This window comes from Amblyomma mixtum, chromosome 7 (assembly GCF_055824585.1).
Source record: "Amblyomma mixtum isolate Tamu chromosome 7, ASM5582458v1, whole genome shotgun sequence".
In the NCBI taxonomy this organism is placed as follows: Eukaryota; Metazoa; Arthropoda; class Arachnida; order Ixodida; family Ixodidae; genus Amblyomma; species Amblyomma mixtum.
In genome coordinates this window covers 22,852,031-22,864,671 of record NC_143018.1, presented here as the reverse complement: position 1 = coordinate 22,864,671, position 12,641 = coordinate 22,852,031, and the positions used below count along the sequence as shown (strand labels likewise).

The following is a 12,641-nucleotide window of genomic DNA, read 5'->3' as shown; positions in this document are numbered from 1 at the left end:
CAAAAACGACACCATTAGCTGATTGATTTTGCTTGAACATATTCGCCGAGCACGTCGGACTGCTTTTCTCCGATCATGCGCAGTAGGTTTAACTGACACTCGCTTGTAAAAAAAAAAGGCTACTCCAGTAGGGCTTTTGTATAAACACGGCGCGAAGAACATCAAAACACATGATGTCCGTCCGCCCTACTTATCGGTCCAACTGCTTCAGCTAGGTATAAATGATGAACTAATTTCTATAAACGCCTGTTCTAGCTGGCATTAAGCGACTTTTATCGAGCCTTTTGTAGTGCCATGTCTCGCACACGCACGAGCAATAAGCCTTTCCAAAACCAGCGCGCCCGATCCATAAGCACATTCATTTAGGCCTAGCAGACCATTGCTTCAAAACAATGATCAGCAGTTCCTAAGTTTCCTTTAATCTTTTCGCTTCTTAATAAGATAGCCTCCACTTAGAGTCGCTTACACCTTTCTTAAGTAAATCGACAGACAGTGGTTCTACATGCGGTTACTCGCTTGATTTCACGGAGTGATCTGGTTGGGAGGAACGCATGAATGTAGAACAAAATCATTTTTTTTTCAAAACCGACATTCCATTGCTTTTACACACTACTTTCATTCCAACGTGCTCTTTTTGTTCTCTTTTTTTCTTTTAACAGCCGCTAGGCCAACCATGAAGCCGATCCTAGCAACAGCGAAGCCAAGGCGTTGGCCGAGCTAATAGTGTGTTAAGAACAAAAAAAAATCGCCCTGAAAGCCAGACCCGTTCCTTTTTCGTTGAGTTGGTAACTCTTCGCGGGCTTAATAAAATGTTACCAGCAAAATAACAAAACTAAACGGGAAAGGAAAAAAAAAGGTTAACGAAAGCTTAGCTTCAACGTAGATTAGAAGGAACACTGGAGAGCTTAATTCGGAAAGAAGTAAGTCGGGAGCCTGAAAAATTACGTCCAGCTGGAGCGCATGGAGCGTAACGACTTTAACGACTAAGTTCATTAAACTTTCTTTCACATTTCTAAAGCCTGAAATAAAGGCGCATAATAGGCTTACAATCTATCATTCGTACTGAGAAAAAAAATAAGTAACAAAGGCGAAGATTTAAGTACAACGCTGTATATGCCGATGCTGCTACGTATGCAGTGATCACTTAATTTCCAGACATGTGCGTTTTCACCACCATAACTACTAAACGCCACAGACATGAAACAAACGTTGCACAACAATACCAAACTGCGAAACAAGGTAGAAAAAGAAAAAAAGCCGCCCAAGGCCAGCTCTCCTTAACGCTCTTTCTATAGTTTCGTTTTTCTTTTGTCTTTTAGTTCCATACAGCGCGACGACTAAGTGTACAGGTCTCGTCTCACCACTGCTGAGCAGACGGCCTCGACCGCCTCCAAATCGCAGATGGAGCTTCGTCTCCGCTGGTAAGGCATGCTGGAGACACACCGCTGCAGCTATTAAACACGAAAGGGGTGGTGGTGGTGTCCGAGGGGAGGAGGTCTCGAGCCCCACGGTGTAGAAGGCACGGCCGGACGCCGCCTCGACGGCCGCTCGGTCTTCGGCGGCCGCTCGCTGCTCGCTCGCTGAACGATTAGGCCCCAAAATGCGTGCGCCGTGAAATAAAGAAAGAGAGAGGGAAAGAAAAAGAGAGAATCGCCCGTCCGTTCGTCCTTCTTTCACTTCCTCAATTCTCTCTTCGCTTGTTCTCTTTCTTTTTTCCTTCCTCCACGCCCACCAAACAGAGCGAAGCCCCGTGAGAAGCGCGCCGGCGGTTTTCACGATCCTCCGACTTTCTTTCGAACGCTTGAACGGTACGGTGTCGCGGATTTGCCTTTTCATTTTTTTTTTTTTAAGAGGGAAGCTGTAGCCGTATCCGCTGAATAAGACATGAGGCACGATGGATAGCCACAAAGTGTGTAGATCTAGGTGAAGGGCGAAGAAAATTTTACTGCTGTTACGCGGCGATACGGACCAGTTAGCCAGGGTTTTTTTTTTTTTTTTTTTTTTGTACGGGAAGGAATAAAATGCTCTCGAAACTCCAATTTCGCTTACATTCTGTTTTAGACGACCTTCAAATTTATTTTTTTTTCAATCGACGCCCCTCTCCGATCTCTGCTCTAAAAAATTGTTTCGGTGCATAGGTTAAAACTCGCGATACCAAACGTGCTTCGATAGCGGTCCTCGATTAACGGAGTTTGCATATGGCTAGCCCGGCAACAAGAAGCGACCGCTCACTTTCTTAGCTGTGCCCATTAGTTTTTCAAAGAGAACCCGATGGAAAATGTTCGTGGACCAATCGCACAAAAAATACCGTTTCAATACCAGGCGTCCAACTCTTTGGCCATTACGAAATCACCACAACTGAGAAGAAAAATTGCTCTTTGTTCGCAACCAGGCCTTAGGCACCGTCTCCGGCCAGAAAGCTTACATAAGACAGTCTAATTCAAGACGGTACTTGCGTTCAGAAAAGAAAAAACAGCGCTAAATTCTACACAAACCACACAGAAAGACGGACAGGACGGGCGCTGCGGCAGCGCCCGTCCTGTCCGTCTTTCTGTGTGGTTTGTGTAGAATTTAGCGCTGTTTTTTCTTTTCTGAACACAATGTCACACCAACTAGCCCAGCAAAAGGTACTGATAAACGGTACTTGCGCCAGAGATGACAGTGCTATCGACGCACGTAGTAGCACATGCGCATATTTTTCTACATAACTTTTCCAGGGGGCTAAGCAGCTAGTTCTATCTTAAGAAAGGTAGGAGAGAAATACGTTGTTAAACTTGCATGCTTTCCAAGGTGAAATCGCCCGCATAAAGTTCCTGCTCACTGTAACGCTTGGAGACGATAACGTCGATAGCAGCACCAGCCAGAACAAAAAAAAATCAGTTCAATTAATAAAACAGAATAGAAAAAAAAGAAGCCGCCCCTGCCGACACACGGCTTAGAGGGGATTTTCTTCTCCCTAGAAATCTATTATTGACTACTGGCGTAGCGAAGCCCGACATTCTGCACCGGACGGGTTCGAGCCCGGATGCTTCTTACAAAGAAAGACGGAGTGCTGCCGCTAATGGGCGCTCGACTGTGCTAAAAAATGCACTCCCTCAGCGAGCATAGCTGTGTATAGAACTAGGCACACCTGAGACCCCGGCTGAGATGGAAAAAAAATTAAGAAAAAGCTCACTGGCGAAAGAAAAGTACTCTAAAGCCCCTCCAAGCCCCGGAAGAGGTTCGCGTCCATCAAAGGACCCCCAATAAGAGCGGCCAAAAACCATGCGGAGGAACCTAGGACCGTGGCACTGACGAGACTTACTGCGTCTTGTTATCTACACAGTATGGCCTCGATGTTAGCTTTCCGGCCTGGACTTGCGGATATCGAGAAAGAAGACGGCTGCTCGGAAAAGACGGGCACTTGTGCCAAGCCTCGCGGCGGATTCGGGACCAGGAATAAAAGAAATAAAAAACAAACAATCGTAACGGTAGCGTGGACCTAAAACCCCTAAGGCCGGAACACTGACAAATTCTATCCGCGCACTCGTTCTCGGTCTTCGAACGCAAGCATTCCGGATTGTAGTTAGGTCTTCTGACCGGAAATGACCACCTGCGCTCACGGGGACCGTTCTATTTGGTGGGCGGAACATACGCTACACAACTACAAACAAAAAAAAATGAACGGATACATAATCTACGGCACACGGCTTTGACTGACCTGTCTTTTTCGTGGAAGCAACGGGACAATGCTCCTTTTTGCAACTGGTAGCAGAGAACGGCTGCACCCGCAAACACAACGGAACACTTTCTCCGACGCCCAAGTACTTCTTCGCGTCCCTCTTCTTGTTCGCGTAAGCGACGATCAGGCACTAGACCAGCGGGCAGGAGACGCACCGGGGCTCGCAACTAGCTGACGTGAACGAAGAATACGTAAGAGGGAGGACGAACTGATCCCACGAGCTGCCAACGGTGAAGCATTTAGAAGAAAAGAAGCGATGAGACAGAAACGAGAAGAAAAAGAAAGGATTCTTGGCTCGGACCCGAACCGTGGTGGAGGTGAGGAGGCTTTCTTTCTTGAGACTGGAGAAGAGGTGCGGGGGGGAGTGACGTTTTAGTGGAGAGGACGAGAAGGCAGAGGGTGAAGGAATTTAGCGGACATAGAAGCAAGCAAACGAAAAAAGTAGAAACCGAAAAAAGCGCTCAGTTTCTCTCGACTAGTGGTGAGAACAATGGCACAGATTTCGAGCCCCGCGTGTGTGTGTCTCAAAGTGTACCTCGCTTTGTTGCACTTTCGACGTCGGTGCTCCTGTTCGGTTTAATCACCACCCTTTGTACCGGTCCTCCTCCACCGCGGAACCAGACTACATTATCTTTATTTGTTCTTTAAGCTTCATTAGAGCCTACAGCCGAGTTTTCCCACGTGCCAAGTTCCCCTCCTCCTCCGACAGCCAACCAGCGGGCCTGCTGTCTACTGAAGAAGCCTCACACTTCGAGGTGAAACTACCGGGGAAGTTAGGGGACAAGTCATCCCACGGCAGAAAAAAAAAAAAAAAACAGGAACGTACCATAAGACTGGGATGCGACAGCGCCAGTGATCCCCATTGCTGCTGTGTTTTTTTTTTTTTCGGGACTGCTCCAGGCACTCGCCAGCACTCAATCGGTTCACTTAAATCGCCCACCTCAATCAGCAGATAATGTCACAACGTCACGTGACCTCTCAATCCGGTGGGCAGGTTGCCACCTGCCACCACGGGCATGTTCTGTCACGTCACAAGGTCACGTGACTTCTTTCGACCAATCATCAGTTGAATTAGTACCTGCGACGACGTCATCAGGTCGCGTAATCTCTCGACCAATCATCAGTTGAATCCCTACCTGCTGCGGTGGGCAGGTTGCTCACATTCCAGTGGGCCGGTTGCTACCTGCCTTGCGATGACGGCACAAGGTCACGTGACGACTTTAGACCAATCAGCTCAATTCCTACCTGCAAAGGTGGGCAGGTTGCTCACATTCCAGTGGGCCGGTTGCTACCTGCCTCGCGACGGCACAAGGTCACGTGACCATTCTCGACTAATCAGGGTATTTAGTCTCGGACATCGGCAGGGTTTGGTATGACGACAGCTCTAATGTTGTCGGATTTAATTAAAACAAACTAAAGAAAAGTTATACAGGACCGAGAGTGCACTCAAAGTACAAAGTGGCGAGAGTGTGGTCAAAGTACAAAGGGGCGGACCGAGATTGTAGTCAAGGTACAAAGGGGCGCGAAGAACGGGAGAAAAAAAAAACAGGAAAACAAGAAAGAACACACAGAAAACCGCCCAATTAACGAGAAAACGCACGCGCGCGACTCCAACTCATTTCTCATAAACGTGAAACGCAGTAGCCCGAGACGCACGCGCGTACTACGCGCGGTGGAAGAACCGCGGCGAAAAACAAGCACACTCGAAACCTGTCAACGAAAAGACGAACCGCGCACGTCGAACAAATCCGTGCCAAATGACCGGCGACGACACGATAATAAGCGAACAATCAGCAGTCGAGGAAGGCCGCCCGTCGTGGCGGGGGAGTATATAATGAAGGCGGCCTAGGGAGTCTGCGACGCAAAAGAGAAGACATTCGGCGTATGCCCAATCCCGCGAACGAACGAAGAACGCACGCAATGAGGCGGAATAGGCGAGGCGTACGAGCGCTTCCCAGCAGCGGGTCACCCTACGCACGCATCGCGAACACCGCTATCGTCGCCCTGAAGACAACTAAGGCCAGAGCGAAGGAACAACCAAGGTAGAAGTAGAAAAATTTATCAAATTCTCGCCCTAAATCCGGGAACAACCCAGCCACCCTCTGTGCCGTGGGATACCACGGTACCGAACACGACGAATGCTTTGGACTCACGTATGCACATCCTCACCCCACGTGGTATGCACCAGAACTTTCCTCTCTCCCCCATTCAACCCTTTCCCGCACAACGCGGTGGTTCAGGTGCCAACTACTGGTGAGATATTTGCTTATTGGTTTGCTTGTTCATTTATGTAATATTTTTCTTTATTTCCTTTAGTTGATCTATCGAACTGTCTATTTCCGCCGCCGCGGTGGCTCAGTGGTTGTGGTGCTCGGCTGCTGGCCCGAAAGACGCGGGTTCGATCCCGGCCGCGGCGGTTGAATTTCTTTGGAGGAGAAATTCTAGACGCCCGTGTACCGTGCGATGTCAGTGCACATTAAAGAACCCCAGGTGGTCGAAATTTGCGGAGCCCTCCACTACGGCGCCTCTCATAGCCTTAGTCGCTTTGGAACGTTAAGCCCCATAAAACAAATCAAGCCAACCAAACCTAATTATTTATTTCCATTAATCTAAGGGCCAAAGCTTTATGAAAACCCTGAAGTGGTAACATTCAGTTACCGCGCCTTTCCTTTTAAGTCGCAACCTCCTCGCCTCTCCCTTTCCCTCAGTTAGCCGCACGGTACAGTTTGAGCGTAGCACTTCTCACAGCCTCGTGAGATTCCCTTGTACGCCTCGGAACAGAAAGGTCGCGCAGAGGTACAAAAGACAGAAGAAAAAAGAAAGAAAGAAAGAAAGGGGGGGGGGGATTCCTGTACACCTACTGAGAAGGGCAAGATGGGAGAGGAGGCTGCAGGCCTGACAGCGTTTGGCACGATACGACGGGACGGCAGGGTCCTCCGCTCCTGTACCAAGGCGACGCGTCCCGCTGTCAAGAAAGCTTTGCGGGCAAGCCGAAGGCGGTTACGTACTCCGCGTCGTCACTACTGGCCCGTCGACGTCAGCGGTTTGAGTGATCGAGCCAAGAAAAAGAAAATTAAAAAAAGACGGCGCTGGAACGAACAGACGACTCTAGACGGCGCGTGCGTTCAGTGAGCGCGAACGTAGACCGACGACTACGCAGGCAGCAGTCGCTGTCCGAAGCAACTGTGTTACCGTGGCCTAGAGACGTCGCTCACGTGCTGACAACGCTCGTAGAAGATACGGCGCCGACAGCGAGTCGTGGTCCTGGCGGGGTTTTGAAGAGGCTGCTGCTACTCGAGCCAGTCAGCGCGGTGAACGCCGGGACTGCAGTACGAGCACAGGTATTGTAACAGGTGCAGCAATTTTTGCCGCCCCGTCTCGCTCCTTGCTCGGCCGATTACCCGAAGCCCTTCACTCTGCAACCGAAACTGGAGCCCCTGTCAAGTTTTGTGCCGCCTACACTACAAGAAATGACCTCGATTAATTGCTCAGACATTGCTTCTGACGTCACCCCGGTGACGATGCTTCGCGCAGTCTCGCGGAATACGAAGTGATGCCACTTTGAGTGGATCCCTTCCCCCGTATTGGCCAGCGTGCGAATGACATGAGCGCAACCGACACGGCTGAATCTACCGGCTATGTTCGAAGCGCGGACATTGATATAAACAACCATAACCGCTCACTGCAGAAAGCTTTTCGCACGGAGACAGCACGAATCACTAGTCGAGCACGCCACTCGAAGTCCACTAAAGACTGGTCAAGGAGCCGCTGAGCGGTAAAGCGTATTTCAATGCATACGCAGTGTGCTCACTTCTGTGAATTTACAGCGACGCGACCTTTGGGGAGGAAGACAGGGTGACTGTAAAGAGGAATGGCTGAAATTATTGCTTTTCGCCCAAGCGATCGGTGAACTTTTCACGGCAAGAGTCACTGAAGAATACCAGTTCACGCCTGGCAATTTAGCACCGGTTCAGGGGACTCGGCTGCAGACACAACTTTGACTTCGTGAGGACACCGTCAGTCACGAAGAGTCATTCACGTAAGCTGTTACGTGCGCTCCAATAGGTTCAGATGCACTGTGCAACAACAACCTACCCACGCGTCTATATAGAATGGCGTAAATTGGAAACAGGTGCTACACAGGACTTGCACGTCGGACGCCTTCCTGATGAAGTCCCCGCTCCAAACGCTGACTGATGCGGTCGAGAACCTTATATCTGCCGTGACATTACATTGCCTTCGACAAAGTGCATATCCCGGCAAACTGTGAAGCATCGCACGAGTCAGGAAGAAGACAAAAAAAGCAAGAACCAACAAAAAATTCATCCGGGGACTTACAACGGATGCTTAGGTAAGTGTTTAAATAACATAACTTGTAGCCCGACACAACCGTGCCTATACCCTCTCTATCGCTGCTATCTGGCAACTGAGCATCAGTTATTTGCACCGCGATGTGTTGATAACTCACGCGGATTCTGAGCCTCGACGCAGATTATATCGATCAGACAGTAACGGTGTATGATTCTTTAAAGCCTCTCCGATAGTGTTGAGGAATTACGCGGTTGTTGCGTTGCTTACAAAGCACTACAGTACAAACACCGAAGCCGCAGTGTAGCAAAAGAATAACGTGGTGGAACAAAACAGCAAAGCTTTAATATGGGTCGCGTTACACTATCGCTGCGACAGACACATTACGTGATAAGACGCTATTCTTAGATCACAGGGCGCGCAAGCGCAGTTAGCAGCCAAACGGGACCGATACCGGTACTGGTATACAGTACAGGTGCAAAGGTAACAGTGCGTTAAACTTTGCCATTGCTGGTTCATGGAGTTTTCCCACCATGACGTTCGAAAAGTGGGCGTGGCTCATGACTTCACGCATTGATCGCCAAACACACTCGTTCGTAACTGCGCCACCACGATAAAGACAACGCTGGCGTCGCCGATGATACGGTTGTTGCTGCTGCCGCTGCTGCTCGAGTTAAACTCGAAAGCATTACATAAAGTGCAGATACTTTGCGCACGGCACCACGATCAATAATGGGCTCGCGACGAAGCAAAGCTCAGCTGGAAAATCACAATGCATGCTGTGCACATGTATACAGAAACCCTCACTACAAAGCTGACTCACTGCAAAACCCGCTGTTTGTTAGCCCCGAGGCGGTACAAATGCCTCGGAAAATGTCAGCCACTGTAGCGCCGAAGCGCTCTTGACAGCGCTGCGTGCTTGAAGGACGAAGAAACACTCTTAGCACAAACGCTGGCGATGTAATATGTGCTGCACAAAAGCACACTACGGAAACACCTTCAGCCCCAGTAGAGGGGGATATCCGAAGCAGCACGGGTAATCGGCCCAATATTAGAAATATTGGCATAACCGGTCTTTGCCAAATACGTTTCCAATATTAACCATGCTGCTTGGGATAATAGCTATCTCAAATGAATACCTCCCTCTCGGGCTGCCGTTACGAGCCGTCTAGCTACCGTTTCGTATCTGTACACCCTGGAAGCAAAAAGAAGGCGCCACACAGAGCCCCTGCAGAGTTTGCCGTTGAAGCGTGTAATACCTCGTGCAAGCGTTTTTTTTTTTTTCCTAGCGCGTGTTTTCCCTGAGGGCAGGAGGGAGCCCGCTCCAAGTAACTTTTTGCGCATCTTTTTTTAGCTCAGCCTGTCCGGAGAAAGGTTCGACCTCGTGTAAAAACAGATGGGCGAGTATTTCTAGCAACAACTGACTTCTCGTTTCGCGCAGAATAATCGCTTCTGGCGGCCCTTTTTGGCGCTTTCAACTGACAGCGAGGGCACAGATTGACCAAGAATTTAGAAAAAAAAAACAATAATTAGAACGGAGTTAATATATAAATTCTGGATTCATTGGGCCGGCATAAAAAAAGGTCACGCTTCAACGGCAGCCTCTGATTTCCGTTTTTTTTTTTTTAGTTTTGTCGGAACGGATACGTAAAGGTTCAGTCCCTATGAGAACCAGAGAGACCCTCCCACGCCAAGTGGGCAGCCGGAAGTGACGTCGGTCCATTCAGTCTGGCCTCGAGCGCAGCGCTCCCAGCGTCCCCGTAGGTCTGGACTGAGCAATGATCTCACCGCTCTACTAAATCTTCTCAGAGCTGGAAGCTCCAGACGTCTGTACAGAGTTTCGTCGGCGCTGGGAACGCTGCGAGAAGACCTGAGAAACGGCTCGGTGCCAGCTTCGGTCGAGCTTTAACTGGTGTTTTTTTTTTTGTTTTTTTTTTTCACTTCACTGACTGACAGAGAACGTAAATGATCGTTCGGAGCACTACCCTGACCAGCTAGCTTCGCTCACACGCTCTGGAGTGCGGGTGGTATACAGGGTGTTTCATTTTAGTCGGTATAAATTAATCGCAAGAGGTTAATTAGAACACTTTGAGCAATTAAAGTAAGCAAGCATGATCGAACGAGGTAACCGCCAGGTCAGATAAACCAGCTTAAAAGGCAGCTATTACGACATTTACATGAAAAAAAAGAAACAATATCTGGATTGAATGAAACAAAACACCCTGCATAACACCCAGAGAATACACTAAATGACTAAATGAAGAGCTTCGCTCTTTAGCTTCGGAGTGCGGAGCTGTTCACTAGAGCTCACGGAACCAGAGACAAAAACGGCTCTCCTGGGAACTCCTGAAAGGATATGCTACATCCTACTGTTGAGTCTCGAGCTTTGACGGACCCTATGCAGTGCTTACATACACATTTCATCCGTCGCATCTGACAACTCGTGACAGCGGACACAGTACAGCTATGGCTTGCAATGATAACACAAGCAGAGTGGCTATAGCGAACGTTTAAGCAAGACGCTTTAAATCTTCAAGACGCGATACTCTTAAAACATGAAGGCCACAAAGACATAGAAATGTAAACGCCGTTTCTTTTACCTTGCTCGACATCTTATCCGGGGGATCGCCGTTCATGGCTGGGTGTTTAGGTCAGACAGCGGCGCGTCCACACCGGGGCCGAACACGAGAGGACCAAACACCCAAAAGGGGAATCAATCAAGAAAGAAGGCGGCAAGGGTGCTTCGCTCCAACGGACGATGAGGCAGTGTCACCCGCGGAGCCAACGGTGGTCTTGGTCAGTGAAGGGCAAGCGGACGCTCTGGCCGAACACCGGTAAGGTAGCTTCGGCCCGGTTTCCAGCGAAGACAGTGAGAAACAGGAAATAAACTTTTTCCTTCCCGTCGCTCGTTGATATGACGATCGCGGACACAGCGATAACTCAACCAAGTCCTCCCAAACACCAGGACGACAATGATACGAGGAAACGGGAACGCGTTCTCACTTCACAACTTAGCCCCACACGGACGTCGCAGGATATTCAGGAATGTGGCAAGAATTTCTAAAAGTAAGTCGGGTTTTTCGGCTGCGGCGATGGTGCTGAGAGGCGAAGACCGGCTTCGAGGCGAAGGTAGCACACAAGAGCGGGCGGGCGGCGTCACCACACAACACAGTGATTTAAAAAAACAAAAACTAATGCAGAAATTGGGCAGCACGAAAACCGAGGAAAAGGTACCGTCGCTTCGAAAGGAACCGAAAAATAAGCGAAGCACAGAATAATAACAAGAACAAGGAGCGCGACGCTCTAGAGCGTGCGGTTCTCCCAGGCACGCACACTCCGCACACACGGCACACGCCGGAGCAGTCGGCCAAAACGCGCTTTGACGCGGCGGCGAACGGCGTAAGCGCGTGCCCCCTTCCCTCCCTCCTTCCTCCTCCCCTACCCTTTCGTACACCCTTCTCCCCGCACTGCAAAACAGCTTCGCCCAGCCACCGCGCCGGAAGCGCGCAGCGCTGCCGTAGCGCGCTCAATAGGCGGGCCCGTTGGCGGCGCCACTGGCGCCCGACGTGACATCCGATCTCTTCTCCTCTAGCAGCCTCCTCTCCGCTCTGTTGTTTTTCGCTGACGAGCTCGAGGCAGCGCTTACCGTTTTTTATTCCGCACGTCGTTCTTACTTCATTTCTTTCTTCCCCGAAATAAACATACGCATGCATGCCCACTTTTCGCAAGGATAATTCTTTTATGCGAGCGAGTTTGCATTTTTCAGTGAACGAGGTGCTTACGAACAAAGCCAGACTGTACACATTCATATGCACTCAGAGGGGAAAAAATACACCACAGATAAGAGCACAGCAGCTGCGTTTGAATTGTGAGCGATAATCGGAGTCGAGCGCGCGTTTTGAAAAGCGCGCAATGCATCGAGGCGATGCCCCTTTTTCTTCCTAGCAATGCGAACAGCTTCTTCGAATCGCAGTGTGTAGTTCCAGAGGGGGCCGACTGAGCTGTAATCGATAAATAAAAATGAATCATGACGCCTGAATAACAGCGGCGACTCTTTCGGATCCGCCCAAGCGATGGCATTGGATGCCGACCAACCTTAAAGGAGGTTTCTTTTACACCAGCGACGCAAAAGTCGCGGGGGCGAGGTTTCTTAAAAACAGACAAAAGAAAAAAAAGGCATAGAATAGGCAAGTGGCTGTCGAGAAGAGACAAAAAAAAAACGGCAGCGACGACAGCATTTCCCGTGAAAGCATTGTCTTGAAGGAAAGTGGCCCATTTTAGTGACACGAGTGGATTGGCCTTAAGTCTTCGCAGAAATTGTAATATGCACGTCCTAATACCAAAAAGGCGCTAAACCTAAGCATGCTCATGCTGCAGATGCATGCCTACACGTCTGCATGCTTATCAATATTCACCCATCTTTAACTGGACTTTAAATTTAGTTCCGTTCCTGTTCGTTGCGTCTTCCTTTTCGATGTAAGCGGCCTCAGCGCTGATGGCAAGGTTCGCACCACCTTTTCTCCCTCCTCGAGACGCGCGAAAAAAACAAACAAACAAAAATGAAAGGCGACAGAGAAAGGTGCACCTGTCCGCAGAAAGCTAGAGCGCGTTT

At 49.5% G+C, this 12,641-nt stretch overlaps 1 protein-coding gene across 8 annotated transcripts in view; it reads right to left on the bottom strand.

Annotated features, from left to right (window-relative positions):
* LOC149335264 (adenosylhomocysteinase-like 1) overlaps nt 1-12,641 on the bottom strand; it is a 266,601-nt gene that overhangs the window by 84,273 nt on the left and 169,687 nt on the right. Inside the window, exon 1 of one of the 8 annotated variants that reach the window (XM_089551931.1) lies at nt 10,630-11,415. The exons of 4 other annotated variants lie outside the window; for them this stretch is intronic. The gene's annotated coding sequence lies outside the window, so the exon portion shown is untranslated. Of the gene's footprint in view, nt 1-1,361; nt 1,490-3,700; nt 3,718-10,629; nt 11,416-12,641 lie in introns of those variants that run through there. 3 more of the 8 variants (XM_089551933.1, XM_089551929.1, XM_089551925.1) reach the window with 3 other exon arrangements.